The sequence below is a fragment of the Schistocerca americana genome, unplaced genomic scaffold, assembly GCF_021461395.2.
Source record: "Schistocerca americana isolate TAMUIC-IGC-003095 unplaced genomic scaffold, iqSchAmer2.1 HiC_scaffold_1056, whole genome shotgun sequence".
Taxonomy (NCBI): domain Eukaryota; kingdom Metazoa; phylum Arthropoda; class Insecta; order Orthoptera; family Acrididae; genus Schistocerca; species Schistocerca americana.
The window spans coordinates 1-25,022 of NW_025725108.1; the positions used below are offsets into that span (position 1 = coordinate 1).

General features: G+C 55.3%; 57 non-coding genes across 57 annotated transcripts; 45 read left to right on the forward strand and 12 right to left on the reverse strand.

The window, feature by feature from the left end:
- Positions 1-476: 476 nt before the first annotated feature.
- Positions 477-548, reverse strand: Trnag-ucc. The gene has a single exon. It is a non-coding gene; the product is annotated as a tRNA-Gly (tRNA).
- A 341-nt stretch (positions 549-889) lies between these two features.
- On the forward strand, positions 890-960 carry Trnag-gcc. Its single transcript has one exon. It is a non-coding gene; the product is annotated as a tRNA-Gly (tRNA).
- A 380-nt stretch (positions 961-1,340) lies between these two features.
- On the forward strand, positions 1,341-1,413 carry Trnam-cau. Its single transcript has one exon. It is a non-coding gene; the product is annotated as a tRNA-Met (tRNA).
- Positions 1,414-1,718: 305 nt separating this feature from the next.
- Trnae-uuc lies at positions 1,719-1,790 on the forward strand. Its single transcript has one exon. It is a non-coding gene; the product is annotated as a tRNA-Glu (tRNA).
- Positions 1,791-1,988: 198 nt separating this feature from the next.
- On the forward strand, positions 1,989-2,062 carry Trnai-aau. Its single transcript has one exon. It is a non-coding gene; the product is annotated as a tRNA-Ile (tRNA).
- Positions 2,063-2,633: 571 nt separating this feature from the next.
- Trnag-ucc lies at positions 2,634-2,705 on the reverse strand. Its single transcript has one exon. It is a non-coding gene; the product is annotated as a tRNA-Gly (tRNA).
- Positions 2,706-3,045: 340 nt separating this feature from the next.
- On the forward strand, positions 3,046-3,116 carry Trnag-gcc. The gene has a single exon. It is a non-coding gene; the product is annotated as a tRNA-Gly (tRNA).
- A 381-nt stretch (positions 3,117-3,497) lies between these two features.
- Positions 3,498-3,569, forward strand: Trnam-cau. The gene has a single exon. It is a non-coding gene; the product is annotated as a tRNA-Met (tRNA).
- A 307-nt stretch (positions 3,570-3,876) lies between these two features.
- Positions 3,877-3,948, forward strand: Trnae-uuc. Its single transcript has one exon. It is a non-coding gene; the product is annotated as a tRNA-Glu (tRNA).
- A 199-nt stretch (positions 3,949-4,147) lies between these two features.
- Trnai-aau lies at positions 4,148-4,222 on the forward strand. The gene has a single exon. It is a non-coding gene; the product is annotated as a tRNA-Ile (tRNA).
- A 569-nt stretch (positions 4,223-4,791) lies between these two features.
- Trnag-ucc lies at positions 4,792-4,862 on the reverse strand. Its single transcript has one exon. It is a non-coding gene; the product is annotated as a tRNA-Gly (tRNA).
- Positions 4,863-5,203: 341 nt separating this feature from the next.
- Trnag-gcc lies at positions 5,204-5,274 on the forward strand. The gene has a single exon. It is a non-coding gene; the product is annotated as a tRNA-Gly (tRNA).
- A 379-nt stretch (positions 5,275-5,653) lies between these two features.
- Positions 5,654-5,727, forward strand: Trnam-cau. The gene has a single exon. It is a non-coding gene; the product is annotated as a tRNA-Met (tRNA).
- Positions 5,728-6,032: 305 nt separating this feature from the next.
- Trnae-uuc lies at positions 6,033-6,104 on the forward strand. The gene has a single exon. It is a non-coding gene; the product is annotated as a tRNA-Glu (tRNA).
- Positions 6,105-6,302: 198 nt separating this feature from the next.
- Trnai-aau lies at positions 6,303-6,376 on the forward strand. The gene has a single exon. It is a non-coding gene; the product is annotated as a tRNA-Ile (tRNA).
- A 569-nt stretch (positions 6,377-6,945) lies between these two features.
- On the reverse strand, positions 6,946-7,017 carry Trnag-ucc. The gene has a single exon. It is a non-coding gene; the product is annotated as a tRNA-Gly (tRNA).
- A 341-nt stretch (positions 7,018-7,358) lies between these two features.
- Trnag-gcc lies at positions 7,359-7,429 on the forward strand. The gene has a single exon. It is a non-coding gene; the product is annotated as a tRNA-Gly (tRNA).
- A 380-nt stretch (positions 7,430-7,809) lies between these two features.
- On the forward strand, positions 7,810-7,882 carry Trnam-cau. The gene has a single exon. It is a non-coding gene; the product is annotated as a tRNA-Met (tRNA).
- A 305-nt stretch (positions 7,883-8,187) lies between these two features.
- Trnae-uuc lies at positions 8,188-8,259 on the forward strand. Its single transcript has one exon. It is a non-coding gene; the product is annotated as a tRNA-Glu (tRNA).
- A 198-nt stretch (positions 8,260-8,457) lies between these two features.
- Trnai-aau lies at positions 8,458-8,531 on the forward strand. Its single transcript has one exon. It is a non-coding gene; the product is annotated as a tRNA-Ile (tRNA).
- A 569-nt stretch (positions 8,532-9,100) lies between these two features.
- Positions 9,101-9,172, reverse strand: Trnag-ucc. The gene has a single exon. It is a non-coding gene; the product is annotated as a tRNA-Gly (tRNA).
- Positions 9,173-9,513: 341 nt separating this feature from the next.
- On the forward strand, positions 9,514-9,584 carry Trnag-gcc. The gene has a single exon. It is a non-coding gene; the product is annotated as a tRNA-Gly (tRNA).
- Positions 9,585-9,964: 380 nt separating this feature from the next.
- On the forward strand, positions 9,965-10,037 carry Trnam-cau. The gene has a single exon. It is a non-coding gene; the product is annotated as a tRNA-Met (tRNA).
- A 305-nt stretch (positions 10,038-10,342) lies between these two features.
- Trnae-uuc lies at positions 10,343-10,414 on the forward strand. The gene has a single exon. It is a non-coding gene; the product is annotated as a tRNA-Glu (tRNA).
- A 198-nt stretch (positions 10,415-10,612) lies between these two features.
- On the forward strand, positions 10,613-10,686 carry Trnai-aau. The gene has a single exon. It is a non-coding gene; the product is annotated as a tRNA-Ile (tRNA).
- A 569-nt stretch (positions 10,687-11,255) lies between these two features.
- On the reverse strand, positions 11,256-11,327 carry Trnag-ucc. Its single transcript has one exon. It is a non-coding gene; the product is annotated as a tRNA-Gly (tRNA).
- Positions 11,328-11,668: 341 nt separating this feature from the next.
- Trnag-gcc lies at positions 11,669-11,739 on the forward strand. The gene has a single exon. It is a non-coding gene; the product is annotated as a tRNA-Gly (tRNA).
- A 380-nt stretch (positions 11,740-12,119) lies between these two features.
- Positions 12,120-12,192, forward strand: Trnam-cau. Its single transcript has one exon. It is a non-coding gene; the product is annotated as a tRNA-Met (tRNA).
- A 305-nt stretch (positions 12,193-12,497) lies between these two features.
- On the forward strand, positions 12,498-12,569 carry Trnae-uuc. The gene has a single exon. It is a non-coding gene; the product is annotated as a tRNA-Glu (tRNA).
- Positions 12,570-12,767: 198 nt separating this feature from the next.
- On the forward strand, positions 12,768-12,841 carry Trnai-aau. Its single transcript has one exon. It is a non-coding gene; the product is annotated as a tRNA-Ile (tRNA).
- Positions 12,842-13,410: 569 nt separating this feature from the next.
- Positions 13,411-13,482, reverse strand: Trnag-ucc. The gene has a single exon. It is a non-coding gene; the product is annotated as a tRNA-Gly (tRNA).
- Positions 13,483-13,823: 341 nt separating this feature from the next.
- Positions 13,824-13,894, forward strand: Trnag-gcc. The gene has a single exon. It is a non-coding gene; the product is annotated as a tRNA-Gly (tRNA).
- Positions 13,895-14,274: 380 nt separating this feature from the next.
- On the forward strand, positions 14,275-14,347 carry Trnam-cau. The gene has a single exon. It is a non-coding gene; the product is annotated as a tRNA-Met (tRNA).
- A 305-nt stretch (positions 14,348-14,652) lies between these two features.
- On the forward strand, positions 14,653-14,724 carry Trnae-uuc. Its single transcript has one exon. It is a non-coding gene; the product is annotated as a tRNA-Glu (tRNA).
- A 198-nt stretch (positions 14,725-14,922) lies between these two features.
- Positions 14,923-14,996, forward strand: Trnai-aau. Its single transcript has one exon. It is a non-coding gene; the product is annotated as a tRNA-Ile (tRNA).
- A 569-nt stretch (positions 14,997-15,565) lies between these two features.
- On the reverse strand, positions 15,566-15,637 carry Trnag-ucc. Its single transcript has one exon. It is a non-coding gene; the product is annotated as a tRNA-Gly (tRNA).
- Positions 15,638-15,978: 341 nt separating this feature from the next.
- Positions 15,979-16,049, forward strand: Trnag-gcc. Its single transcript has one exon. It is a non-coding gene; the product is annotated as a tRNA-Gly (tRNA).
- A 380-nt stretch (positions 16,050-16,429) lies between these two features.
- Trnam-cau lies at positions 16,430-16,502 on the forward strand. The gene has a single exon. It is a non-coding gene; the product is annotated as a tRNA-Met (tRNA).
- Positions 16,503-16,807: 305 nt separating this feature from the next.
- Positions 16,808-16,879, forward strand: Trnae-uuc. The gene has a single exon. It is a non-coding gene; the product is annotated as a tRNA-Glu (tRNA).
- Positions 16,880-17,077: 198 nt separating this feature from the next.
- Positions 17,078-17,151, forward strand: Trnai-aau. The gene has a single exon. It is a non-coding gene; the product is annotated as a tRNA-Ile (tRNA).
- A 569-nt stretch (positions 17,152-17,720) lies between these two features.
- Trnag-ucc lies at positions 17,721-17,792 on the reverse strand. Its single transcript has one exon. It is a non-coding gene; the product is annotated as a tRNA-Gly (tRNA).
- Positions 17,793-18,133: 341 nt separating this feature from the next.
- On the forward strand, positions 18,134-18,204 carry Trnag-gcc. Its single transcript has one exon. It is a non-coding gene; the product is annotated as a tRNA-Gly (tRNA).
- A 380-nt stretch (positions 18,205-18,584) lies between these two features.
- Trnam-cau lies at positions 18,585-18,657 on the forward strand. The gene has a single exon. It is a non-coding gene; the product is annotated as a tRNA-Met (tRNA).
- A 305-nt stretch (positions 18,658-18,962) lies between these two features.
- Positions 18,963-19,034, forward strand: Trnae-uuc. The gene has a single exon. It is a non-coding gene; the product is annotated as a tRNA-Glu (tRNA).
- Positions 19,035-19,232: 198 nt separating this feature from the next.
- Positions 19,233-19,306, forward strand: Trnai-aau. Its single transcript has one exon. It is a non-coding gene; the product is annotated as a tRNA-Ile (tRNA).
- A 569-nt stretch (positions 19,307-19,875) lies between these two features.
- Positions 19,876-19,947, reverse strand: Trnag-ucc. Its single transcript has one exon. It is a non-coding gene; the product is annotated as a tRNA-Gly (tRNA).
- A 341-nt stretch (positions 19,948-20,288) lies between these two features.
- Trnag-gcc lies at positions 20,289-20,359 on the forward strand. Its single transcript has one exon. It is a non-coding gene; the product is annotated as a tRNA-Gly (tRNA).
- Positions 20,360-20,739: 380 nt separating this feature from the next.
- Trnam-cau lies at positions 20,740-20,812 on the forward strand. Its single transcript has one exon. It is a non-coding gene; the product is annotated as a tRNA-Met (tRNA).
- Positions 20,813-21,117: 305 nt separating this feature from the next.
- Trnae-uuc lies at positions 21,118-21,189 on the forward strand. The gene has a single exon. It is a non-coding gene; the product is annotated as a tRNA-Glu (tRNA).
- Positions 21,190-21,387: 198 nt separating this feature from the next.
- Positions 21,388-21,461, forward strand: Trnai-aau. The gene has a single exon. It is a non-coding gene; the product is annotated as a tRNA-Ile (tRNA).
- A 569-nt stretch (positions 21,462-22,030) lies between these two features.
- Trnag-ucc lies at positions 22,031-22,102 on the reverse strand. Its single transcript has one exon. It is a non-coding gene; the product is annotated as a tRNA-Gly (tRNA).
- Positions 22,103-22,443: 341 nt separating this feature from the next.
- Positions 22,444-22,514, forward strand: Trnag-gcc. The gene has a single exon. It is a non-coding gene; the product is annotated as a tRNA-Gly (tRNA).
- Positions 22,515-22,894: 380 nt separating this feature from the next.
- Trnam-cau lies at positions 22,895-22,967 on the forward strand. The gene has a single exon. It is a non-coding gene; the product is annotated as a tRNA-Met (tRNA).
- A 305-nt stretch (positions 22,968-23,272) lies between these two features.
- On the forward strand, positions 23,273-23,344 carry Trnae-uuc. Its single transcript has one exon. It is a non-coding gene; the product is annotated as a tRNA-Glu (tRNA).
- A 198-nt stretch (positions 23,345-23,542) lies between these two features.
- On the forward strand, positions 23,543-23,616 carry Trnai-aau. The gene has a single exon. It is a non-coding gene; the product is annotated as a tRNA-Ile (tRNA).
- A 569-nt stretch (positions 23,617-24,185) lies between these two features.
- On the reverse strand, positions 24,186-24,257 carry Trnag-ucc. The gene has a single exon. It is a non-coding gene; the product is annotated as a tRNA-Gly (tRNA).
- A 341-nt stretch (positions 24,258-24,598) lies between these two features.
- Positions 24,599-24,669, forward strand: Trnag-gcc. The gene has a single exon. It is a non-coding gene; the product is annotated as a tRNA-Gly (tRNA).
- The last annotated feature ends 353 nt before the right edge of the window (positions 24,670-25,022 follow it).

A 25,022-nucleotide genomic window follows, 5' to 3' on the forward strand; every position in this document is an offset into this window, starting at 1 on the left:
TCCGAACCCGACTCGTCGGGAAGCGCTACAGCATTCACTCGGCAATGGCCATAATATCTTGAATACACTGGTTCTCAACCGATAAAGAGAAAAATGAAAGAAAATGTCCGATTGCCGATGCGTACCAACTTTGGCCCTTGTTAGTACTTGGGCGGGTGAGCGCATGGGAACACAGGGCACTATTGGCACTTTTACTTCCTATTTTTGTTTCTCCTTTCTTTTCGGAGCTACAGCCCGATTCGGTCAGGGAGACGCCACCGTGAAATGAAGGGGGCGTGCTGTGTGTCCATCGCCTCGCCTCTCCTTACCTCTCTCAGTCGTTTCTCGTGCTTGTCGTTTTGATATAGGCCGATTTGAGAGCGTCAGCTCTCGCGTCAGCTGAGCAAAGTCGAGACAAGTCGAGACACACTAAGGGCTGGTATGCAGCGAGTAAGAGGGCGTGGCAAAAGTACTCATACGCGAAATTAAAAGCCTGCTGCGGCGGCCGGGAATCGAACCCGGATCAACTGCTTGGAAGGCAACTATGCTGACCATTACACCACCACCGCACAACCGAGCGCCCCGCCTCCGCGCTGTGTCGGCGTCCCGCCTGTCGGCAGCGGCCGAAGGTGATCATACCTGGCAGGCGCATTTCGAGGTAGGCTAGGGGAGCACATCCACACGCATTCGGACAGCGTATCCGCGCACATTTCGCATCCTTTGGCAAGAGTCGGCGCCGGCGACGCAAGAGTACGCAGAGGACCGCGTTCTGGCGGCATTTTTAAGCAGTGCAGTGCAGGATTCAGCGTCTGCAGCATCTTCTCCACAGAATGCTACGGCGCTTGACAGCAGTCCCACTTTCCCTTGAGACATCTGCTCGGGAAGCAGCGTGAGGTTACCGCTGGCCCGAGCATCGGTGGTTCAGTGGTAGAATGCTCGCCTGCCACGCGGGCGGCCCGGGTTCGATTCCCGGCCGATGCATCGTTTTGCTTTTCCCGCGATAATGCTGCCGCGTGGCTTGCGCGCTTGAGATGCACGATCCACAAGAATGTATGGCTGGGTTCCCTTGAGAAGAACCGAGAACGCAGCACTCGCGGGTCCCCGCTAGGACGCCCGCATCATGTTCTACAGACTAGCGTCGGCCTGGCCTCACAAGTTGCTGGGTCCGGGTGCCTCCGAGGCACTGAACTTTAACGACAAGGAGTGCTGCCTATCGTTGCAACAGCTGCAGCAGCACCGCAATCAACTGGGCCGGCAGTGCACGTGTAGCAACAGAACACGTTATCCAGGAAGTACAGTGTCTCTACGTCTAATATTGGGTACGGTATTTACCTAGTTTCCGGGACAAGCGGTGCACCCGTGCCTCGGTAGCGCAGTAGGCAGCGCGTAAGTCTCATAATCTTAAGGTCGTGAGTTCGATCCTCACCCGGGGCATTTAGTTTTCTGTGACTGATGGTGGTGCTGTTGCTAAGGCGCCAACGTATTTCTTGTTTGTTATCCACAACGTTTCAACGCTTCAGCGGGAAAATGTTCACTTCCTGTTATTGCTACTTACAGCTTCCCTTTTCCTCTTCTCCCAGCAGAGCATGAAGCCAAAAGCATTGCTCTGCGACGTTTGAGGTGCGCGCCTTGCCAGTCAGTATGTGCAAAGATGTTCGCAAAGAGAGAGGGGCGCCGACGCGGCACTCGACGCGAAATGCGACAAGCGACCGTACGAACGGTCGAACGGAACGGCCACATCCGATGTGGTCTAGTGGCTAGGATACCTGGCTTTCACCCAGGAGGCCCGGGTTCGATTCCCGGTACCGGAACGGAATTTTTTCCACACGAATCGTGACAAGTTTGAGCTGTCCGAGCGGCCGTTTCCCGTCCTGCTCGCAATGTAGCTACTGTTTCGTGACCGTCAGCAGAATATAGACTAGGGAAGCAGACACACGACGACCATAGAAATGGTGTATGGCTTCATGCCACCTGTTTCCAGCGTAGGGCTGAGCAAACGCATCTGCCCAGGCCCGTTAGCTCAGTTGGTTAGAGCGTCGTGCTAATAACGCGAAGGTCGTGGGTTCGATCCCCCCACGGGCCACTACTCTTTTACTACTACGAAAAGGCAGCGCCGATTTCAGCTGGCGAGTGTGATGACCAAAAGATCATCACCCTGCGTGGAAGTTGATAGAGGATCCGAACCCGACTCGTCGGGAAGCGCTACAGCATTCACTCGGCAATGGCCATAATATCTTGAATAACACTGGTTCTCAACCGATAAAGAGAAAATGAAAGAAAATGTCCGATTGCCGATGCGTACCAACTTTGGCCCTTGTTAGTACTTGGGCGGGTGAGCGCATGGGAACACAAGGGCACTATTGGCACTTTTACTTCCTATTTTTGTTTCTCCTTTCTTTTCGGAGCTACAGCCCGATTCGGTCAGGGAGACGCCACCGTGAAATGAAGGGGGCGTGCTGTGTGTCCATCGCCTCGCCTCTCCTTACCTCTCTCAGTCGTTTCTCGTGCTTGTCGTTTTGATATAGGCCGATTTGAGAGCGTCAGCTCTCGCGTCAGCTGAGCAAAGTCGAGACAAGTCGAGACACACTAAGGGCTGGTATGCAGCGAGTAAGAGGGCGTGGCAAAAGTACTCATACGCGAAATTAAAAGCCTGCTGCGGCGGCCGGGAATCGAACCCGGATCAACTGCTTGGAAGGCAACTATGCTGACCATTACACCACCACCGCACAACCGAGCGCCCCGCCTCCGCGCTGTGTCGGCGTCCCGCCTGTCGGCAGCGGCCGAAGGTGATCATACCTGGCAGGCGCATTGCGAGGTAGGCTAGGGGAGCACATCCACACGCATTCGGACAGCGTATCCGCGCACATTTCGCATCCTTTGGCAAGAGTCGGCGCCGGCGACGCAAGAGTACGCAGAGGACCGCGTTCTGCGGCATTTTTAAGCAGTGCAGTGCAGGATTCAGCGTCTGCAGCATCTTCTCCACAGAATGCTACGGCGCTTGACAGCAGTCCCACTTTCCCTTGAGACATCTGCTCGGGAAGCAGCGTGAGGTTACCGCTGGCCCGAGCATCGGTGGTTCAGTGGTAGAATGCTCGCCTGCCACGCGGGCGGCCCGGGTTCGATTCCCGGCCGATGCATCGTTTTGCTTTTCCCGCGATAATGCTGCCGCGTGGCTTGCGCGCTTGAGATGCACGATCCACAAGAATGTATGGCTGGGTTCCCTTGAGAAGAACCGAGAACGCAGCACTCGCGGGTCCCCGCTAGGACGCCCGCATCATGTTCTACAGACTAGCGTCGGCCTGGCCTCACAAGTTGCTGGGTCCGGGTGCCTCCGAGGCACTGAACTTTAACGACAAGGAGTGATGCCTATCGTTGCAACAGCTGCAGCAGCACCGCAATCAACTGGGCCGGCAGTGCACGTGTAGCAACAGAACACGTTATCCAGGAAGTACAGTGTCTCTACGTCTAATATTGGGTACGGTATTTACCTAGTTTCCGGGACAAAGCGGTGCACCCGTGCCTCGGTAGCGCAGTAGGCAGCGCGTAAGTCTCATAATCTTAAGGTCGTGAGTTCGATCTCACCCGGGGCATTTAGTTTTCTGTGACTGATGGTGGTGCTGTTGCTAAGGCGCCAACGTATTTCTTTGTTTGTTATCCACAACGTTTCAACGCTTCAGCGGGAAAAATGTTCACTTCCTGTTATTGCTACTTACAGCTTCCCTTTTCCTCTTCTCCCAGCAGAGCATGAAGCCAAAAGCATTGCTCTGCGACGTTTGAGGTGCGCGCCTTGCCAGTCAGTATGTGCAAAGATGTTCGCAAAGAGAGAGGGGCGCCGACGCGGCACTCGACGCGAAATGCGACAAGCGACCGTACGAACGGTCGAACGGAACGGCCACATCCGATGTGGTCTAGTGGCTAGGATACCTGGCTTTCACCCAGGAGGCCCGGGTTCGATTCCCGGTACCGGAACGGAATTTTTTCCACACGAATCGTGACAAGTTTGAGCTGTCCGAGCGGCCGTTTTCCCGTCCTGCTCGCAATGTAGCTACTGTTTCGTGACCGTCAGCAGAATATAGACTAGGGAAGCAGACACACGACGACCATAGAAATGGTGTATGGCTTCATGCCACCTGTTTCCAGCGTAGGGCTGAGCAAACGCATCTGCCCAGGCCCGTTAGCCTCAGTTGGTTAGAGCGTCGTGCTAATAACGCGAAGGTCGTGGGTTCGATCCCCCCACGGGCCACTACTCTTTTACTACTACGAAAAGGCAGCGCCGATTTCAGCTGGCGAGTGTGATGACCAAAAGATCATCACCCTGCGTGGAAGTTGATAGAGGATCCGAACCCGACTCGTCGGGAAGCGCTACAGCATTCACTCGGCAATGGCCATAATATCTTGAATACACTGGTTCTCAACCGATAAAGAGAAAATGAAAGAAAATGTCCGATTGCCGATGCGTACCAACTTTGGCCCTTGTTAGTACTTGGGCGGGTGAGCGCATGGGAACACAGGGCACTATTGGCACTTTTACTTCCTATTTTTGTTTCTCCTTTCTTTTCGGAGCTACAGCCCGATTCGGTCAGGGAGACGCCACCGTGAAATGAAGGGGGCGTGCTGTGTGTCCATCGCCTCGCCTCTCCTTACCTCTCTCAGTCGTTTCTCGTGCTTGTCGTTTTGATATAGGCCGATTTGAGAGCGTCAGCTCTCGCGTCAGCTGAGCAAAGTCGAGACAAGTCGAGACACACTAAGGGCTGGTATGCAGCGAGTAAGAGGGCGTGGCAAAAGTACTCATACGCGAAATTAAAAGCCTGCTGCGGCGGCCGGGAATCGAACCCGATCAACTGCTTGGAAGGCAACTATGCTGACCATTACACCACCACCGCACAACCGAGCGCCCCGCCTCCGCGCTGTGTCGGCGTCCCGCCTGTCGGCAGCGGCCGAAGGTGATCATACCTGGCAGGCGCATTTCGAGGTAGGCTAGGGGAGCACATCCACACGCATTCGGACAGCGTATCCGCGCACATTTCGCATCCTTTGGCAAGAGTCGGCGCCGGCGACGCAAGAGTACGCAGAGGACCGCGTTCTGGCGGCATTTTTAAGCAGTGCAGTGCAGGATTCAGCGTCTGCAGCATCTTCTCCACAGAATGCTACGGCGCTTGACAGCAGTCCCACTTTCCCTTGAGACATCTGCTCGGGAAGCAGCGTGAGGTTACCGCTGGCCCGAGCATCGGTGGTTCAGTGGTAGAATGCTCGCCTGCCACGCGGGCGGCCCGGGTTCGATTCCCGGCCGATGCATCGTTTTGCTTCCGCGATAATGCTGCCGCGTGGCTTGCGCGCTTGAGATGCACGATCCACAAGAATGTATGGCTGGGTTCCCTTGAGAAGAACCGAGAACGCAGCACTCGCGGGTCCCCGCTAGGACGCCCGCATCATGTTCTACAGACTAGCGTCGGCCTGGGCCTCACAAGTTGCTGGGTCCGGGTGCCTCCGAGGCACTGAACTTTAACGACAAGGAGTGCTGCCTATCGTTGCAACAGCTGCAGCAGCACCGCAATCAACTGGGCCGGCAGTGCACGTGTAGCAACAGAACACGTTATCCAGGAAGTACAGTGTCCTCTACGTCTAATATTGGGTACGGTATTTACCTAGTTTCCGGGACAAGCGGTGCACCCGTGCCTCGGTAGCGCAGGTAGGCAGCGCGTAAGTCTCATAATCTTAAGGTCGTGAGTTCGATCCTCACCCGGGGCATTTAGTTTTCTGTGACTGATGGTGGTGCTGTTGCTAAGGCGCCAACGTATTTCTTGTTTGTTATCCACAACGTTTCAACGCTTCAGCGGGAAAATGTTCACTTCCTGTTATTGCTACTTACAGCTTCCCTTTTCCTCTTCTCCCAGCAGAGCATGAAGCCAAAAGCATTGCTCTGCGACGTTTGAGGTGCGCGCCTTGCCAGTCAGTATGTGCAAAGATGTTCGCAAAGAGAGAGGGGCGCCGACGCGGCACTCGACGCGAAATGCGACAAGCGACCGTACGAACGGTCGAACGGAACGGCCACATCCGATGTGGTCTAGTGGCTAGGATACCTGGCTTTCACCCAGGAGGCCCGGGTTCGATTCCCGGTACCGGAACGGAATTTTTTCCACACGAATCGTGACAAGTTTGAGCTGTCCGAGCGGCCGTTTCCCGTCCTGCTCGCAATGTAGCTACTGTTTCGTGACCGTCAGCAGAATATAGACTAGGGAAGCAGACACACGACGACCATAGAAATGGTGTATGGCTTCATGCCACCTGTTTCCAGCGTAGGGCTGAGCAAACGCATCTGCCCAGGCCCGTTAGCTCAGTTGGTTAGAGCGTCGTGCTAATAACGCGAAGGTCGTGGGTTCGATCCCCCCACGGGCCACTACTCTTTTACTACTACGAAAAGGCAGCGCCGATTTCAGCTGGCGAGTGTGATGACCAAAAGATCATCACCCTGCGTGGAAGTTGATAGAGGATCCGAACCCGACTCGTCGGGAAGCGCTACAGCATTCACTCGGCAATGGCCATAATATCTTGAATACACTGGTTCTCAACCGATAAAGAGAAAATGAAAGAAAATGTCCGATTGCCGATGCGTACCAACTTTGGCCCTTGTTAGTACTTGGGCGGGTGAGCGCATGGGAACACAGGGCACTATTGGCACTTTTACTTCCTATTTTTGTTTCTCCTTTCTTTTCGGAGCTACAGCCCGATTCGGTCAGGGAGACGCCACCGTGAAATGAAGGGGGCGTGCTGTGTGTCCATCGCCTCGCCTCTCCTTACCTCTCTCAGTCGTTTCTCGTGCTTGTCGTTTTGATATAGGCCGATTTGAGAGCGTCAGCTCTCGCGTCAGCTGAGCAAAGTCGAGACAAGTCGAGACACACTAAGGGCTGGTATGCAGCGAGTAAGAGGGCGTGGCAAAAGTACTCATACGCGAAATTAAAAGCCTGCTGCGGCGGCCGGGAATCGAACCCGGATCAACTGCTTGGAAGGCAACTATGCTGACCATTACACCACCACCGCACAACCGAGCGCCCCGCCTCCGCGCTGTGTCGGCGTCCCGCCTGTCGGCAGCGGCCGAAGGTGATCATACCTGGCAGGCGCATTTCGAGGTAGGCTAGGGGAGCACATCCACACGCATTCGGACAGCGTATCCGCGCACATTTCGCATCCTTTGGCAAGAGTCGGCGCCGGCGACGCAAGAGTACGCAGAGGACCGCGTTCTGGCGGCATTTTTAAGCAGTGCAGTGCAGGATTCAGCGTCTGCAGCATCTTCTCCACAGAATGCTACGGCGCTTGACAGCAGTCCCACTTTCCCTTGAGACATCTGCTCGGGAAGCAGCGTGAGGTTACCGCTGGCCCGAGCATCGGTGGTTCAGTGGTAGAATGCTCGCCTGCCACGCGGGCGGCCCGGGTTCGATTCCCGGCCGATGCATCGTTTTGCTTTTCCCGCGATAATGCTGCCGCGTGGCTTGCGCGCTTGAGATGCACGATCCACAAGAATGTATGGCTGGGTTCCCTTGAGAAGAACCGAGAACGCAGCACTCGCGGGTCCCCGCTAGGACGCCCGCATCATGTTCTACAGACTAGCGTCGGCCTGGCCTCACAAGTTGCTGGGTCCGGGTGCCTCCGAGGCACTGAACTTTAACGACAAGGAGTGCTGCCTATCGTTGCAACAGCTGCAGCAGCACCGCAATCAACTGGGCCGGCAGTGCACGTGTAGCAACAGAACACGTTATCCAGGAAGTACAGTGTCTCTACGTCTAATATTGGGTACGGTATTTACCTAGTTTCCGGGACAAGCGGTGCACCCGTGCCTCGGTAGCGCAGTAGGCAGCGCGTAAGTCTCATAATCTTAAGGTCGTGAGTTCGATCCTCACCCGGGGCATTTAGTTTTCTGTGACTGATGGTGGTGCTGTTGCTAAGGCGCCAACGTATTTCTTGTTTGTTATCCACAACGTTTCAACGCTTCAGCGGGAAAATGTTCACTTCCTGTTATTGCTACTTACAGCTTCCCTTTTCCTCTTCTCCCAGCAGAGCATGAAGCCAAAAGCATTGCTCTGCGACGTTTGAGGTGCGCGCCTTGCCAGTCAGTATGTGCAAAGATGTTCGCAAAGAGAGAGGGGCGCCGACGCGGCACTCGACGCGAAATGCGACAAGCGACCGTACGAACGGTCGAACGGAACGGCCACATCCGATGTGGTCTAGTGGCTAGGATACCTGGCTTTCACCCAGGAGGCCCGGGTTCGATTCCCGGTACCGGAACGGAATTTTTTCCACACGAATCGTGACAAGTTTGAGCTGTCCGAGCGGCCGTTTCCCGTCCTGCTCGCAATGTAGCTACTGTTTCGTGACCGTCAGCAGAATATAGACTAGGGAAGCAGACACACGACGACCATAGAAATGGTGTATGGCTTCATGCCACCTGTTTCCAGCGTAGGGCTGAGCAAACGCATCTGCCCAGGCCCGTTAGCTCAGTTGGTTAGAGCGTCGTGCTAATAACGCGAAGGTCGTGGGTTCGATCCCCCCACGGGCCACTACTCTTTTACTACTACGAAAAGGCAGCGCCGATTTCAGCTGGCGAGTGTGATGACCAAAAGATCATCACCCTGCGTGGAAGTTGATAGAGGATCCGAACCCGACTCGTCGGGAAGCGCTACAGCATTCACTCGGCAATGGCCATAATATCTTGAATACACTGGTTCTCAACCGATAAAGAGAAAATGAAAGAAAATGTCCGATTGCCGATGCGTACCAACTTTGGCCCTTGTTAGTACTTGGGCGGGTGAGCGCATGGGAACACAGGGCACTATTGGCACTTTTACTTCCTATTTTTGTTTCTCCTTTCTTTTCGGAGCTACAGCCCGATTCGGTCAGGGAGACGCCACCGTGAAATGAAGGGGGCGTGCTGTGTGTCCATCGCCTCGCCTCTCCTTACCTCTCTCAGTCGTTTCTCGTGCTTGTCGTTTTGATATAGGCCGATTTGAGAGCGTCAGCTCTCGCGTCAGCTGAGCAAAGTCGAGACAAGTCGAGACACACTAAGGGCTGGTATGCAGCGAGTAAGAGGGCGTGGCAAAAGTACTCATACGCGAAATTAAAAGCCTGCTGCGGCGGCCGGGAATCGAACCCGGATCAACTGCTTGGAAGGCAACTATGCTGACCATTACACCACCACCGCACAACCGAGCGCCCCGCCTCCGCGCTGTGTCGGCGTCCCGCCTGTCGGCAGCGGCCGAAGGTGATCATACCTGGCAGGCGCATTTCGAGGTAGGCTAGGGGAGCACATCCACACGCATTCGGACAGCGTATCCGCGCACATTTCGCATCCTTTGGCAAGAGTCGGCGCCGGCGACGCAAGAGTACGCAGAGGACCGCGTTCTGGCGGCATTTTTAAGCAGTGCAGTGCAGGATTCAGCGTCTGCAGCATCTTCTCCACAGAATGCTACGGCGCTTGACAGCAGTCCCACTTTCCCTTGAGACATCTGCTCGGGAAGCAGCGTGAGGTTACCGCTGGCCCGAGCATCGGTGGTTCAGTGGTAGAATGCTCGCCTGCCACGCGGGCGGCCCGGGTTCGATTCCCGGCCGATGCATCGTTTTGCTTTTCCCGCGATAATGCTGCCGCGTGGCTTGCGCGCTTGAGATGCACGATCCACAAGAATGTATGGCTGGGTTCCCTTGAGAAGAACCGAGAACGCAGCACTCGCGGGTCCCCGCTAGGACGCCCGCATCATGTTCTACAGACTAGCGTCGGCCTGGCCTCACAAGTTGCTGGGTCCGGGTGCCTCCGAGGCACTGAACTTTAACGACAAGGAGTGCTGCCTATCGTTGCAACAGCTGCAGCAGCACCGCAATCAACTGGGCCGGCAGTGCACGTGTAGCAACAGAACACGTTATCCAGGAAGTACAGTGTCTCTACGTCTAATATTGGGTACGGTATTTACCTAGTTTCCGGGACAAGCGGTGCACCCGTGCCTCGGTAGCGCAGTAGGCAGCGCGTAAGTCTCATAATCTTAAGGTCGTGAGTTCGATCCTCACCCGGGGCATTTAGTTTTCTGTGACTGATGGTGGTGCTGTTGCTAAGGCGCCAACGTATTTCTTGTTTGTTATCCACAACGTTTCAACGCTTCAGCGGGAAAATGTTCACTTCCTGTTATTGCTACTTACAGCTTCCCTTTTCCTCTTCTCCCAGCAGAGCATGAAGCCAAAAGCATTGCTCTGCGACGTTTGAGGTGCGCGCCTTGCCAGTCAGTATGTGCAAAGATGTTCGCAAAGAGAGAGGGGCGCCGACGCGGCACTCGACGCGAAATGCGACAAGCGACCGTACGAACGGTCGAACGGAACGGCCACATCCGATGTGGTCTAGTGGCTAGGATACCTGGCTTTCACCCAGGAGGCCCGGGTTCGATTCCCGGTACCGGAACGGAATTTTTTCCACACGAATCGTGACAAGTTTGAGCTGTCCGAGCGGCCGTTTCCCGTCCTGCTCGCAATGTAGCTACTGTTTCGTGACCGTCAGCAGAATATAGACTAGGGAAGCAGACACACGACGACCATAGAAATGGTGTATGGCTTCATGCCACCTGTTTCCAGCGTAGGGCTGAGCAAACGCATCTGCCCAGGCCCGTTAGCTCAGTTGGTTAGAGCGTCGTGCTAATAACGCGAAGGTCGTGGGTTCGATCCCCCCACGGGCCACTACTCTTTTACTACTACGAAAAGGCAGCGCCGATTTCAGCTGGCGAGTGTGATGACCAAAAGATCATCACCCTGCGTGGAAGTTGATAGAGGATCCGAACCCGACTCGTCGGGAAGCGCTACAGCATTCACTCGGCAATGGCCATAATATCTTGAATACACTGGTTCTCAACCGATAAAGAGAAAATGAAAGAAAATGTCCGATTGCCGATGCGTACCAACTTTGGCCCTTGTTAGTACTTGGGCGGGTGAGCGCATGGGAACACAGGGCACTATTGGCACTTTTACTTCCTATTTTTGTTTCTCCTTTCTTTTCGGAGCTACAGCCCGATTCGGTCAGGGAGACGCCACCGTGAAATGAAGGGGGCGTGCTGTGTGTCCATCGCCTCGCCTCTCCTTACCTCTCTCAGTCGTTTCTCGTGCTTGTCGTTTTGATATAGGCCGATTTGAGAGCGTCAGCTCTCGCGTCAGCTGAGCAAAGTCGAGACAAGTCGAGACACACTAAGGGCTGGTATGCAGCGAGTAAGAGGGCGTGGCAAAAGTACTCATACGCGAAATTAAAAGCCTGCTGCGGCGGCCGGGAATCGAACCCGGATCAACTGCTTGGAAGGCAACTATGCTGACCATTACACCACCACCGCACAACCGAGCGCCCCGCCTCCGCGCTGTGTCGGCGTCCCGCCTGTCGGCAGCGGCCGAAGGTGATCATACCTGGCAGGCGCATTTCGAGGTAGGCTAGGGGAGCACATCCACACGCATTCGGACAGCGTATCCGCGCACATTTCGCATCCTTTGGCAAGAGTCGGCGCCGGCGACGCAAGAGTACGCAGAGGACCGCGTTCTGGCGGCATTTTTAAGCAGTGCAGTGCAGGATTCAGCGTCTGCAGCATCTTCTCCACAGAATGCTACGGCGCTTGACAGCAGTCCCACTTTCCCTTGAGACATCTGCTCGGGAAGCAGCGTGAGGTTACCGCTGGCCCGAGCATCGGTGGTTCAGTGGTAGAATGCTCGCCTGCCACGCGGGCGGCCCGGGTTCGATTCCCGGCCGATGCATCGTTTTGCTTTTCCCGCGATAATGCTGCCGCGTGGCTTGCGCGCTTGAGATGCACGATCCACAAGAATGTATGGCTGGGTTCCCTTGAGAAGAACCGAGAACGCAGCACTCGCGGGTCCCCGCTAGGACGCCCGCATCATGTTCTACAGACTAGCGTCGGCCTGGCCTCACAAGTTGCTGGGTCCGGGTGCCTCCGAGGCACTGAACTTTAACGACAAGGAGTGCTGCCTATCGTTGCAACAGCTGCAGCAGCACCGCAATCAACTGGGCCGGCAGTGCACGTGTAGCAACAGAACACGTTATCCAGGAAGTACAGTGTCTCTACGTCTAATATTGGGTACGGTATTTACCTAGTTTCCGGGACAAGCGGTGCACCCGTGCCTCGGTAGCGCAGTAGGCAGCGCGTAAGTCTCATAATCTTAAGGTCGTGAGTTCGATCCTCACCCGGGGCATTTAGTTTTCTGTGACTGATGGTGGTGCTGTTGCTAAGGCGCCAACGTATTTCTTGTTTGTTATCCACAACGTTTCAACGCTTCAGCGGGAAAATGTTCACTTCCTGTTATTGCTACTTACAGCTTCCCTTTTCCTCTTCTCCCAGCAGAGCATGAAGCCAAAAGCATTGCTCTGCGACGTTTGAGGTGCGCGCCTTGCCAGTCAGTATGTGCAAAGATGTTCGCAAAGAGAGAGGGGCGCCGACGCGGCACTCGACGCGAAATGCGACAAGCGACCGTACGAACGGTCGAACGGAACGGCCACATCCGATGTGGTCTAGTGGCTAGGATACCTGGCTTTCACCCAGGAGGCCCGGGTTCGATTCCCGGTACCGGAACGGAATTTTTTCCACACGAATCGTGACAAGTTTGAGCTGTCCGAGCGGCCGTTTCCCGTCCTGCTCGCAATGTAGCTACTGTTTCGTGACCGTCAGCAGAATATAGACTAGGGAAGCAGACACACGACGACCATAGAAATGGTGTATGGCTTCATGCCACCTGTTTCCAGCGTAGGGCTGAGCAAACGCATCTGCCCAGGCCCGTTAGCTCAGTTGGTTAGAGCGTCGTGCTAATAACGCGAAGGTCGTGGGTTCGATCCCCCCACGGGCCACTACTCTTTTACTACTACGAAAAGGCAGCGCCGATTTCAGCTGGCGAGTGTGATGACCAAAAGATCATCACCCTGCGTGGAAGTTGATAGAGGATCCGAACCCGACTCGTCGGGAAGCGCTACAGCATTCACTCGGCAATGGCCATAATATCTTGAATACACTGGTTCTCAACCGATAAAGAGAAAATGAAAGAAAATGTCCGATTGCCGATGCGTACCAACTTTGGCCCTTGTTAGTACTTGGGCGGGTGAGCGCATGGGAACACAGGGCACTATTGGCACTTTTACTTCCTATTTTTGTTTCTCCTTTCTTTTCGGAGCTACAGCCCGATTCGGTCAGGGAGACGCCACCGTGAAATGAAGGGGGCGTGCTGTGTGTCCATCGCCTCGCCTCTCCTTACCTCTCTCAGTCGTTTCTCGTGCTTGTCGTTTTGATATAGGCCGATTTGAGAGCGTCAGCTCTCGCGTCAGCTGAGCAAAGTCGAGACAAGTCGAGACACACTAAGGGCTGGTATGCAGCGAGTAAGAGGGCGTGGCAAAAGTACTCATACGCGAAATTAAAAGCCTGCTGCGGCGGCCGGGAATCGAACCCGGATCAACTGCTTGGAAGGCAACTATGCTGACCATTACACCACCACCGCACAACCGAGCGCCCCGCCTCCGCGCTGTGTCGGCGTCCCGCCTGTCGGCAGCGGCCGAAGGTGATCATACCTGGCAGGCGCATTTCGAGGTAGGCTAGGGGAGCACATCCACACGCATTCGGACAGCGTATCCGCGCACATTTCGCATCCTTTGGCAAGAGTCGGCGCCGGCGACGCAAGAGTACGCAGAGGACCGCGTTCTGGCGGCATTTTTAAGCAGTGCAGTGCAGGATTCAGCGTCTGCAGCATCTTCTCCACAGAATGCTACGGCGCTTGACAGCAGTCCCACTTTCCCTTGAGACATCTGCTCGGGAAGCAGCGTGAGGTTACCGCTGGCCCGAGCATCGGTGGTTCAGTGGTAGAATGCTCGCCTGCCACGCGGGCGGCCCGGGTTCGATTCCCGGCCGATGCATCGTTTTGCTTTTCCCGCGATAATGCTGCCGCGTGGCTTGCGCGCTTGAGATGCACGATCCACAAGAATGTATGGCTGGGTTCCCTTGAGAAGAACCGAGAACGCAGCACTCGCGGGTCCCCGCTAGGACGCCCGCATCATGTTCTACAGACTAGCGTCGGCCTGGCCTCACAAGTTGCTGGGTCCGGGTGCCTCCGAGGCACTGAACTTTAACGACAAGGAGTGCTGCCTATCGTTGCAACAGCTGCAGCAGCACCGCAATCAACTGGGCCGGCAGTGCACGTGTAGCAACAGAACACGTTATCCAGGAAGTACAGTGTCTCTACGTCTAATATTGGGTACGGTATTTACCTAGTTTCCGGGACAAGCGGTGCACCCGTGCCTCGGTAGCGCAGTAGGCAGCGCGTAAGTCTCATAATCTTAAGGTCGTGAGTTCGATCCTCACCCGGGGCATTTAGTTTTCTGTGACTGATGGTGGTGCTGTTGCTAAGGCGCCAACGTATTTCTTGTTTGTTATCCACAACGTTTCAACGCTTCAGCGGGAAAATGTTCACTTCCTGTTATTGCTACTTACAGCTTCCCTTTTCCTCTTCTCCCAGCAGAGCATGAAGCCAAAAGCATTGCTCTGCGACGTTTGAGGTGCGCGCCTTGCCAGTCAGTATGTGCAAAGATGTTCGCAAAGAGAGAGGGGCGCCGACGCGGCACTCGACGCGAAATGCGACAAGCGACCGTACGAACGGTCGAACGGAACGGCCACATCCGATGTGGTCTAGTGGCTAGGATACCTGGCTTTCACCCAGGAGGCCCGGGTTCGATTCCCGGTACCGGAACGGAATTTTTTCCACACGAATCGTGACAAGTTTGAGCTGTCCGAGCGGCCGTTTCCCGTCCTGCTCGCAATGTAGCTACTGTTTCGTGACCGTCAGCAGAATATAGACTAGGGAAGCAGACACACGACGACCATAGAAATGGTGTATGGCTTCATGCCACCTGTTTCCAGCGTAGGGCTGAGCAAACGCATCTGCCCAGGCCCGTTAGCTCAGTTGGTTAGAGCGTCGTGCTAATAACGCGAAGGTCGTGGGTTCGATCCCCCCACGGGCCACTACTCTTTTACTACTACGAAAAGGCAGCGCCGATTTCAGCTGGCGAGTGTGATGACCAAAAGATCATCACCCTGCGTGGAAGTTGATAGAGGATCCGAACCCGACTCGTCGGGAAGCGCTACAGCATTCACTCGGCAATGGCCATAATATCTTGAATACACTGGTTCTCAACCGATAAAGAGAAAATGAAAGAAAATGTCCGATTGCCGATGCGTACCAACTTTGGCCCTTGTTAGTACTTGGGCGGGTGAGCGCATGGGAACACAGGGCACTATTGGCACTTTTACTTCCTATTTTTGTTTCTCCTTTCTTTTCGGAGCTACAGCCCGATTCGGTCAGGGAGACGCCACCGTGAAATGAAGGGGGCGTGCTGTGTGTCCATCGCCTCGCCTCTCCTTACCTCTCTCAGTCGTTTCTCGTGCTTGTCGTTTTGATATAGGCCGATTTGAGAGCGTCAGCTCTCGCGTCAGCTGAGCAAAGTCGAGACAAGTCGAGACACACTAAGGGCTGGTATGCAGCGAGTAAGAGGGCGTGGCAAAAGTACTCATACGCGAAATTAAAAGCCTGCTGCGGCGGCCGGGAATCGAACCCGGATCAACTGCTTGGAAGGCAACTATGCTGACCATTACACCACCACCGCACAACCGAGCGCCCCGCCTCCGCGCTGTGTCGGCGTCCCGCCTGTCGGCAGCGGCCGAAGGTGATCATACCTGGCAGGCGCATTTCGAGGTAGGCTAGGGGAGCACATCCACACGCATTCGGACAGCGTATCCGCGCACATTTCGCATCCTTTGGCAAGAGTCGGCGCCGGCGACGCAAGAGTACGCAGAGGACCGCGTTCTGGCGGCATTTTTAAGCAGTGCAGTGCAGGATTCAGCGTCTGCAGCATCTTCTCCACAGAATGCTACGGCGCTTGACAGCAGTCCCACTTTCCCTTGAGACATCTGCTCGGGAAGCAGCGTGAGGTTACCGCTGGCCCGAGCATCGGTGGTTCAGTGGTAGAATGCTCGCCTGCCACGCGGGCGGCCCGGGTTCGATTCCCGGCCGATGCATCGTTTTGCTTTTCCCGCGATAATGCTGCCGCGTGGCTTGCGCGCTTGAGATGCACGATCCACAAGAATGTATGGCTGGGTTCCCTTGAGAAGAACCGAGAACGCAGCACTCGCGGGTCCCCGCTAGGACGCCCGCATCATGTTCTACAGACTAGCGTCGGCCTGGCCTCACAAGTTGCTGGGTCCGGGTGCCTCCGAGGCACTGAACTTTAACGACAAGGAGTGCTGCCTATCGTTGCAACAGCTGCAGCAGCACCGCAATCAACTGGGCCGGCAGTGCACGTGTAGCAACAGAACACGTTATCCAGGAAGTACAGTGTCTCTACGTCTAATATTGGGTACGGTATTTACCTAGTTTCCGGGACAAGCGGTGCACCCGTGCCTCGGTAGCGCAGTAGGCAGCGCGTAAGTCTCATAATCTTAAGGTCGTGAGTTCGATCCTCACCCGGGGCATTTAGTTTTCTGTGACTGATGGTGGTGCTGTTGCTAAGGCGCCAACGTATTTCTTGTTTGTTATCCACAACGTTTCAACGCTTCAGCGGGAAAATGTTCACTTCCTGTTATTGCTACTTACAGCTTCCCTTTTCCTCTTCTCCCAGCAGAGCATGAAGCCAAAAGCATTGCTCTGCGACGTTTGAGGTGCGCGCCTTGCCAGTCAGTATGTGCAAAGATGTTCGCAAAGAGAGAGGGGCGCCGACGCGGCACTCGACGCGAAATGCGACAAGCGACCGTACGAACGGTCGAACGGAACGGCCACATCCGATGTGGTCTAGTGGCTAGGATACCTGGCTTTCACCCAGGAGGCCCGGGTTCGATTCCCGGTACCGGAACGGAATTTTTTCCACACGAATCGTGACAAGTTTGAGCTGTCCGAGCGGCCGTTTCCCGTCCTGCTCGCAATGTAGCTACTGTTTCGTGACCGTCAGCAGAATATAGACTAGGGAAGCAGACACACGACGACCATAGAAATGGTGTATGGCTTCATGCCACCTGTTTCCAGCGTAGGGCTGAGCAAACGCATCTGCCCAGGCCCGTTAGCTCAGTTGGTTAGAGCGTCGTGCTAATAACGCGAAGGTCGTGGGTTCGATCCCCCCACGGGCCACTACTCTTTTACTACTACGAAAAGGCAGCGCCGATTTCAGCTGGCGAGTGTGATGACCAAAAGATCATCACCCTGCGTGGAAGTTGATAGAGGATCCGAACCCGACTCGTCGGGAAGCGCTACAGCATTCACTCGGCAATGGCCATAATATCTTGAATACACTGGTTCTCAACCGATAAAGAGAAAATGAAAGAAAATGTCCGATTGCCGATGCGTACCAACTTTGGCCCTTGTTAGTACTTGGGCGGGTGAGCGCATGGGAACACAGGGCACTATTGGCACTTTTACTTCCTATTTTTGTTTCTCCTTTCTTTTCGGAGCTACAGCCCGATTCGGTCAGGGAGACGCCACCGTGAAATGAAGGGGGCGTGCTGTGTGTCCATCGCCTCGCCTCTCCTTACCTCTCTCAGTCGTTTCTCGTGCTTGTCGTTTTGATATAGGCCGATTTGAGAGCGTCAGCTCTCGCGTCAGCTGAGCAAAGTCGAGACAAGTCGAGACACACTAAGGGCTGGTATGCAGCGAGTAAGAGGGCGTGGCAAAAGTACTCATACGCGAAATTAAAAGCCTGCTGCGGCGGCCGGGAATCGAACCCGGATCAACTGCTTGGAAGGCAACTATGCTGACCATTACACCACCACCGCACAACCGAGCGCCCCGCCTCCGCGCTGTGTCGGCGTCCCGCCTGTCGGCAGCGGCCGAAGGTGATCATACCTGGCAGGCGCATTTCGAGGTAGGCTAGGGGAGCACATCCACACGCATTCGGACAGCGTATCCGCGCACATTTCGCATCCTTTGGCAAGAGTCGGCGCCGGCGACGCAAGAGTACGCAGAGGACCGCGTTCTGGCGGCATTTTTAAGCAGTGCAGTGCAGGATTCAGCGTCTGCAGCATCTTCTCCACAGAATGCTACGGCGCTTGACAGCAGTCCCACTTTCCCTTGAGACATCTGCTCGGGAAGCAGCGTGAGGTTACCGCTGGCCCGAGCATCGGTGGTTCAGTGGTAGAATGCTCGCCTGCCACGCGGGCGGCCCGGGTTCGATTCCCGGCCGATGCATCGTTTTGCTTTTCCCGCGATAATGCTGCCGCGTGGCTTGCGCGCTTGAGATGCACGATCCACAAGAATGTATGGCTGGGTTCCCTTGAGAAGAACCGAGAACGCAGCACTCGCGGGTCCCCGCTAGGACGCCCGCATCATGTTCTACAGACTAGCGTCGGCCTGGCCTCACAAGTTGCTGGGTCCGGGTGCCTCCGAGGCACTGAACTTTAACGACAAGGAGTGCTGCCTATCGTTGCAACAGCTGCAGCAGCACCGCAATCAACTGGGCCGGCAGTGCACGTGTAGCAACAGAACACGTTATCCAGGAAGTACAGTGTCTCTACGTCTAATATTGGGTACGGTATTTACCTAGTTTCCGGGACAAGCGGTGCACCCGTGCCTCGGTAGCGCAGTAGGCAGCGCGTAAGTCTCATAATCTTAAGGTCGTGAGTTCGATCCTCACCCGGGGCATTTAGTTTTCTGTGACTGATGGTGGTGCTGTTGCTAAGGCGCCAACGTATTTCTTGTTTGTTATCCACAACGTTTCAACGCTTCAGCGGGAAAATGTTCACTTCCTGTTATTGCTACTTACAGCTTCCCTTTTCCTCTTCTCCCAGCAGAGCATGAAGCCAAAAGCATTGCTCTGCGACGTTTGAGGTGCGCGCCTTGCCAGTCAGTATGTGCAAAGATGTTCGCAAAGAGAGAGGGGCGCCGACGCGGCACTCGACGCGAAATGCGACAAGCGACCGTACGAACGGTCGAACGGAACGGCCACATCCGATGTGGTCTAGTGGCTAGGATACCTGGCTTTCACCCAGGAGGCCCGGGTTCGATTCCCGGTACCGGAACGGAATTTTTTCCACACGAATCGTGACAAGTTTGAGCTGTCCGAGCGGCCGTTTCCCGTCCTGCTCGCAATGTAGCTACTGTTTCGTGACCGTCAGCAGAATATAGACTAGGGAAGCAGACACACGACGACCATAGAAATGGTGTATGGCTTCATGCCACCTGTTTCCAGCGTAGGGCTGAGCAAACGCATCTGCCCAGGCCCGTTAGCTCAGTTGGTTAGAGCGTCGTGCTAATAACGCGAAGGTCGTGGGTTCGATCCCCCCACGGGCCACTACTCTTTTACTACTACGAAAAGGCAGCGCCGATTTCAGCTGGCGAGTGTGATGACCAAAAGATCATCACCCTGCGTGGAAGTTGATAGAGGATCCGAACCCGACTCGTCGGGAAGCGCTACAGCATTCACTCGGCAATGGCCATAATATCTTGAATACACTGGTTCTCAACCGATAAAGAGAAAATGAAAGAAAATGTCCGATTGCCGATGCGTACCAACTTTGGCCCTTGTTAGTACTCGGGCGGGTGAGCGCATGGGAACACAGGGCACTATTGGCACTTTTACTTCCTATTTTTGTTTCTCCTTTCTTTTCGGAGCTACAGCCCGATTCGGTCAGGGAGACGCCACCGTGAAATGAAGGGGGCGTGCTGTGTGTCCATCGCCTCGCCTCTCCTTACCTCTCTCAGTCGTTTCTCGTGCTTGTCGTTTTGATATAGGCCGATTTGAGAGCGTCAGCTCTCGCGTCAGCTGAGCAAAGTCGAGACAAGTCGAGACACACTAAGGGCTGGTATGCAGCGAGTAAGAGGGCGTGGCAAAAGTACTCATACGCGAAATTAAAAGCCTGCTGCGGCGGCCGGGAATCGAACCCGGATCAACTGCTTGGAAGGCAACTATGCTGACCATTACACCACCACCGCACAACCGAGCGCCCCGCCTCCGCGCTGTGTCGGCGTCCCGCCTGTCGGCAGCGGCCGAAGGTGATCATACCTGGCAGGCGCATTTCGAGGTAGGCTAGGGGAGCACATCCACACGCATTCGGACAGCGTATCCGCGCACATTTCGCATCCTTTGGCAAGAGTCGGCGCCGGCGACGCAAGAGTACGCAGAGGACCGCGTTCTGGCGGCATTTTTAAGCAGTGCAGTGCAGGATTCAGCGTCTGCAGCATCTTCTCCACAGAATGCTACGGCGCTTGACAGCAGTCCCACTTTCCCTTGAGACATCTGCTCGGGAAGCAGCGTGAGGTTACCGCTGGCCCGAGCATCGGTGGTTCAGTGGTAGAATGCTCGCCTGCCACGCGGGCGGCCCGGGTTCGATTCCCGGCCGATGCATCGTTTTGCTTTTCCCGCGATAATGCTGCCGCGTGGCTTGCGCGCTTGAGATGCACGATCCACAAGAATGTATGGCTGGGTTCCCTTGAGAAGAACCGAGAACGCAGCACTCGCGGGTCCCCGCTAGGACGCCCGCATCATGTTCTACAGACTAGCGTCGGCCTGGCCTCACAAGTTGCTGGGTCCGGGTGCCTCCGAGGCACTGAACTTTAACGACAAGGAGTGCTGCCTATCGTTGCAACAGCTGCAGCAGCACCGCAATCAACTGGGCCGGCAGTGCACGTGTAGCAACAGAACACGTTATCCAGGAAGTACAGTGTCTCTACGTCTAATATTGGGTACGGTATTTACCTAGTTTCCGGGACAAGCGGTGCACCCGTGCCTCGGTAGCGCAGTAGGCAGCGCGTAAGTCTCATAATCTTAAGGTCGTGAGTTCGATCCTCACCCGGGGCATTTAGTTTTCTGTGACTGATGGTGGTGCTGTTGCTAAGGCGCCAACGTATTTCTTGTTTGTTATCCACAACGTTTCAACGCTTCAGCGGGAAAATGTTCACTTCCTGTTATTGCTACTTACAGCTTCCCTTTTCCTCTTCTCCCAGCAGAGCATGAAGCCAAAAGCATTGCTCTGCGACGTTTGAGGTGCGCGCCTTGCCAGTCAGTATGTGCAAAGATGTTCGCAAAGAGAGAGGGGCGCCGACGCGGCACTCGACGCGAAATGCGACAAGCGACCGTACGAACGGTCGAACGGAACGGCCACATCCGATGTGGTCTAGTGGCTAGGATACCTGGCTTTCACCCAGGAGGCCCGGGTTCGATTCCCGGTACCGGAACGGAATTTTTTCCACACGAATCGTGACAAGTTTGAGCTGTCCGAGCGGCCGTTTCCCGTCCTGCTCGCAATGTAGCTACTGTTTCGTGACCGTCAGCAGAATATAGACTAGGGAAGCAGACACACGACGACCATAGAAATGGTGTATGGCTTCATGCCACCTGTTTCCAGCGTAGGGCTGAGCAAACGCATCTGCCCAGGCCCGTTAGCTCAGTTGGTTAGAGCGTCGTGCTAATAACGCGAAGGTCGTGGGTTCGATCCCCCCACGGGCCACTACTCTTTTACTACTACGAAAAGGCAGCGCCGATTTCAGCTGGCGAGTGTGATGACCAAAAGATCATCACCCTGCGTGGAAGTTGATAGAGGATCCGAACCCGACTCGTCGGGAAGCGCTACAGCATTCACTCGGCAATGGCCATAATATCTTGAATACACTGGTTCTCAACCGATAAAGAGAAAATGAAAGAAAATGTCCGATTGCCGATGCGTACCAACTTTGGCCCTTGTTAGTACTTGGGCGGGTGAGCGCATGGGAACACAGGGCACTATTGGCACTTTTACTTCCTATTTTTGTTTCTCCTTTCTTTTCGGAGCTACAGCCCGATTCGGTCAGGGAGACGCCACCGTGAAATGAAGGGGGCGTGCTGTGTGTCCATCGCCTCGCCTCTCCTTACCTCTCTCAGTCGTTTCTCGTGCTTGTCGTTTTGATATAGGCCGATTTGAGAGCGTCAGCTCTCGCGTCAGCTGAGCAAAGTCGAGACAAGTCGAGACACACTAAGGGCTGGTATGCAGCGAGTAAGAGGGCGTGGCAAAAGTACTCATACGCGAAATTAAAAGCCTGCTGCGGCGGCCGGGAATCGAACCCGGATCAACTGCTTGGAAGGCAACTATGCTGACCATTACACCACCACCGCACAACCGAGCGCCCCGCCTCCGCGCTGTGTCGGCGTCCCGCCTGTCGGCAGCGGCCGAAGGTGATCATACCTGGCAGGCGCATTTCGAGGTAGGCTAGGGGAGCACATCCACACGCATTCGGACAGCGTATCCGCGCACATTTCGCATCCTTTGGCAAGAGTCGGCGCCGGCGACGCAAGAGTACGCAGAGGACCGCGTTCTGGCGGCATTTTTAAGCAGTGCAGTGCAGGATTCAGCGTCTGCAGCATCTTCTCCACAGAATGCTACGGCGCTTGACAGCAGTCCCACTTTCCCTTGAGACATCTGCTCGGGAAGCAGCGTGAGGTTACCGCTGGCCCGAGCATCGGTGGTTCAGTGGTAGAATGCTCGCCTGCCACGCGGGCGGCCCGGGTTCGATTCCCGGCCGATGCATCGTTTTGCTTTTCCCGCGATAATGCTGCCGCGTGGCTTGCGCGCTTGAGATGCACGATCCACAAGAATGTATGGCTGGGTTCCCTTGAGAAGAACCGAGAACGCAGCACTCGCGGGTCCCCGCTAGGACGCCCGCATCATGTTCTACAGACTAGCGTCGGCCTGGCCTCACAAGTTGCTGGGTCCGGGTGCCTCCGAGGCACTGAACTTTAACGACAAGGAGTGCTGCCTATCGTTGCAACAGCTGCAGCAGCACCGCAATCAACTGGGCCGGCAGTGCACGTGTAGCAACAGAACACGTTATCCAGGAAGTACAGTGTCTCTACGTCTAATATTGGGTACGGTATTTACCTAGTTTCCGGGACAAGCGGTGCACCCGTGCCTCGGTAGCGCAGTAGGCAGCGCGTAAGTCTCATAATCTTAAGGTCGTGAGTTCGATCCTCACCCGGGGCATTTAGTTTTCTGTGACTGATGGTGGTGCTGTTGCTAAGGCGCCAACGTATTTCTTGTTTGTTATCCACAACGTTTCAACGCTTCAGCGGGAAAATGTTCACTTCCTGTTATTGCTACTTACAGCTTCCCTTTTCCTCTTCTCCCAGCAGAGCATGAAGCCAAAAGCATTGCTCTGCGACGTTTGAGGTGCGCGCCTTGCCAGTCAGTATGTGCAAAGATGTTCGCAAAGAGAGAGGGGCGCCGACGCGGCACTCGACGCGAAATGCGACAAGCGACCGTACGAACGGTCGAACGGAACGGCCACATCCGATGTGGTCTAGTGGCTAGGATACCTGGCTTTCACCCAGGAGGCCCGGGTTCGATTCCCGGTACCGGAACGGAATTTTTTCCACACGAATCGTGACAAGTTTGAGCTGTCCGAGCGGCCGTTTCCCGTCCTGCTCGCAATGTAGCTACTGTTTCGTGACCGTCAGCAGAATATAGACTAGGGAAGCAGACACACGACGACCATAGAAATGGTGTATGGCTTCATGCCACCTGTTTCCAGCGTAGGGCTGAGCAAACGCATCTGCCCAGGCCCGTTAGCTCAGTTGGTTAGAGCGTCGTGCTAATAACGCGAAGGTCGTGGGTTCGATCCCCCCACGGGCCACTACTCTTTTACTACTACGAAAAGGCAGCGCCGATTTCAGCTGGCGAGTGTGATGACCAAAAGATCATCACCCTGCGTGGAAGTTGATAGAGGATCCGAACCCGACTCGTCGGGAAGCGCTACAGCATTCACTCGGCAATGGCCATAATATCTTGAATACACTGGTTCTCAACCGATAAAGAGAAAATGAAAGAAAATGTCCGATTGCCGATGCGTACCAACTTTGGCCCTTGTTAGTACTTGGGCGGGTGAGCGCATGGGAACACAGGGCACTATTGGCACTTTTACTTCCTATTTTTGTTTCTCCTTTCTTTTCGGAGCTACAGCCCGATTCGGTCAGGGAGACGCCACCGTGAAATGAAGGGGGCGTGCTGTGTGTCCATCGCCTCGCCTCTCCTTACCTCTCTCAGTCGTTTCTCGTGCTTGTCGTTTTGATATAGGCCGATTTGAGAGCGTCAGCTCTCGCGTCAGCTGAGCAAAGTCGAGACAAGTCGAGACACACTAAGGGCTGGTATGCAGCGAGTAAGAGGGCGTGGCAAAAGTACTCATACGCGAAATTAAAAGCCTGCTGCGGCGGCCGGGAATCGAACCCGGATCAACTGCTTGGAAGGCAACTATGCTGACCATTACACCACCACCGCACAACCGAGCGCCCCGCCTCCGCGCTGTGTCGGCGTCCCGCCTGTCGGCAGCGGCCGAAGGTGATCATACCTGGCAGGCGCATTTCGAGGTAGGCTAGGGGAGCACATCCACACGCATTCGGACAGCGTATCCGCGCACATTTCGCATCCTTTGGCAAGAGTCGGCGCCGGCGACGCAAGAGTACGCAGAGGACCGCGTTCTGGCGGCATTTTTAAGCAGTGCAGTGCAGGATTCAGCGTCTGCAGCATCTTCTCCACAGAATGCTACGGCGCTTGACAGCAGTCCCACTTTCCCTTGAGACATCTGCTCGGGAAGCAGCGTGAGGTTACCGCTGGCCCGAGCATCGGTGGTTCAGTGGTAGAATGCTCGCCTGCCACGCGGGCGGCCCGGGTTCGATTCCCGGCCGATGCATCGTTTTGCTTTTCCCGCGATAATGCTGCCGCGTGGCTTGCGCGCTTGAGATGCACGATCCACAAGAATGTATGGCTGGGTTCCCTTGAGAAGAACCGAGAACGCAGCACTCGCGGGTCCCCGCTAGGACGCCCGCATCATGTTCTACAGACTAGCGTCGGCCTGGCCTCACAAGTTGCTGGGTCCGGGTGCCTCCGAGGCACTGAACTTTAACGACAAGGAGTGCTGCCTATCGTTGCAACAGCTGCAGCAGCACCGCAATCAACTGGGCCGGCAGTGCACGTGTAGCAACAGAACACGTTATCCAGGAAGTACAGTGTCTCTACGTCTAATATTGGGTACGGTATTTACCT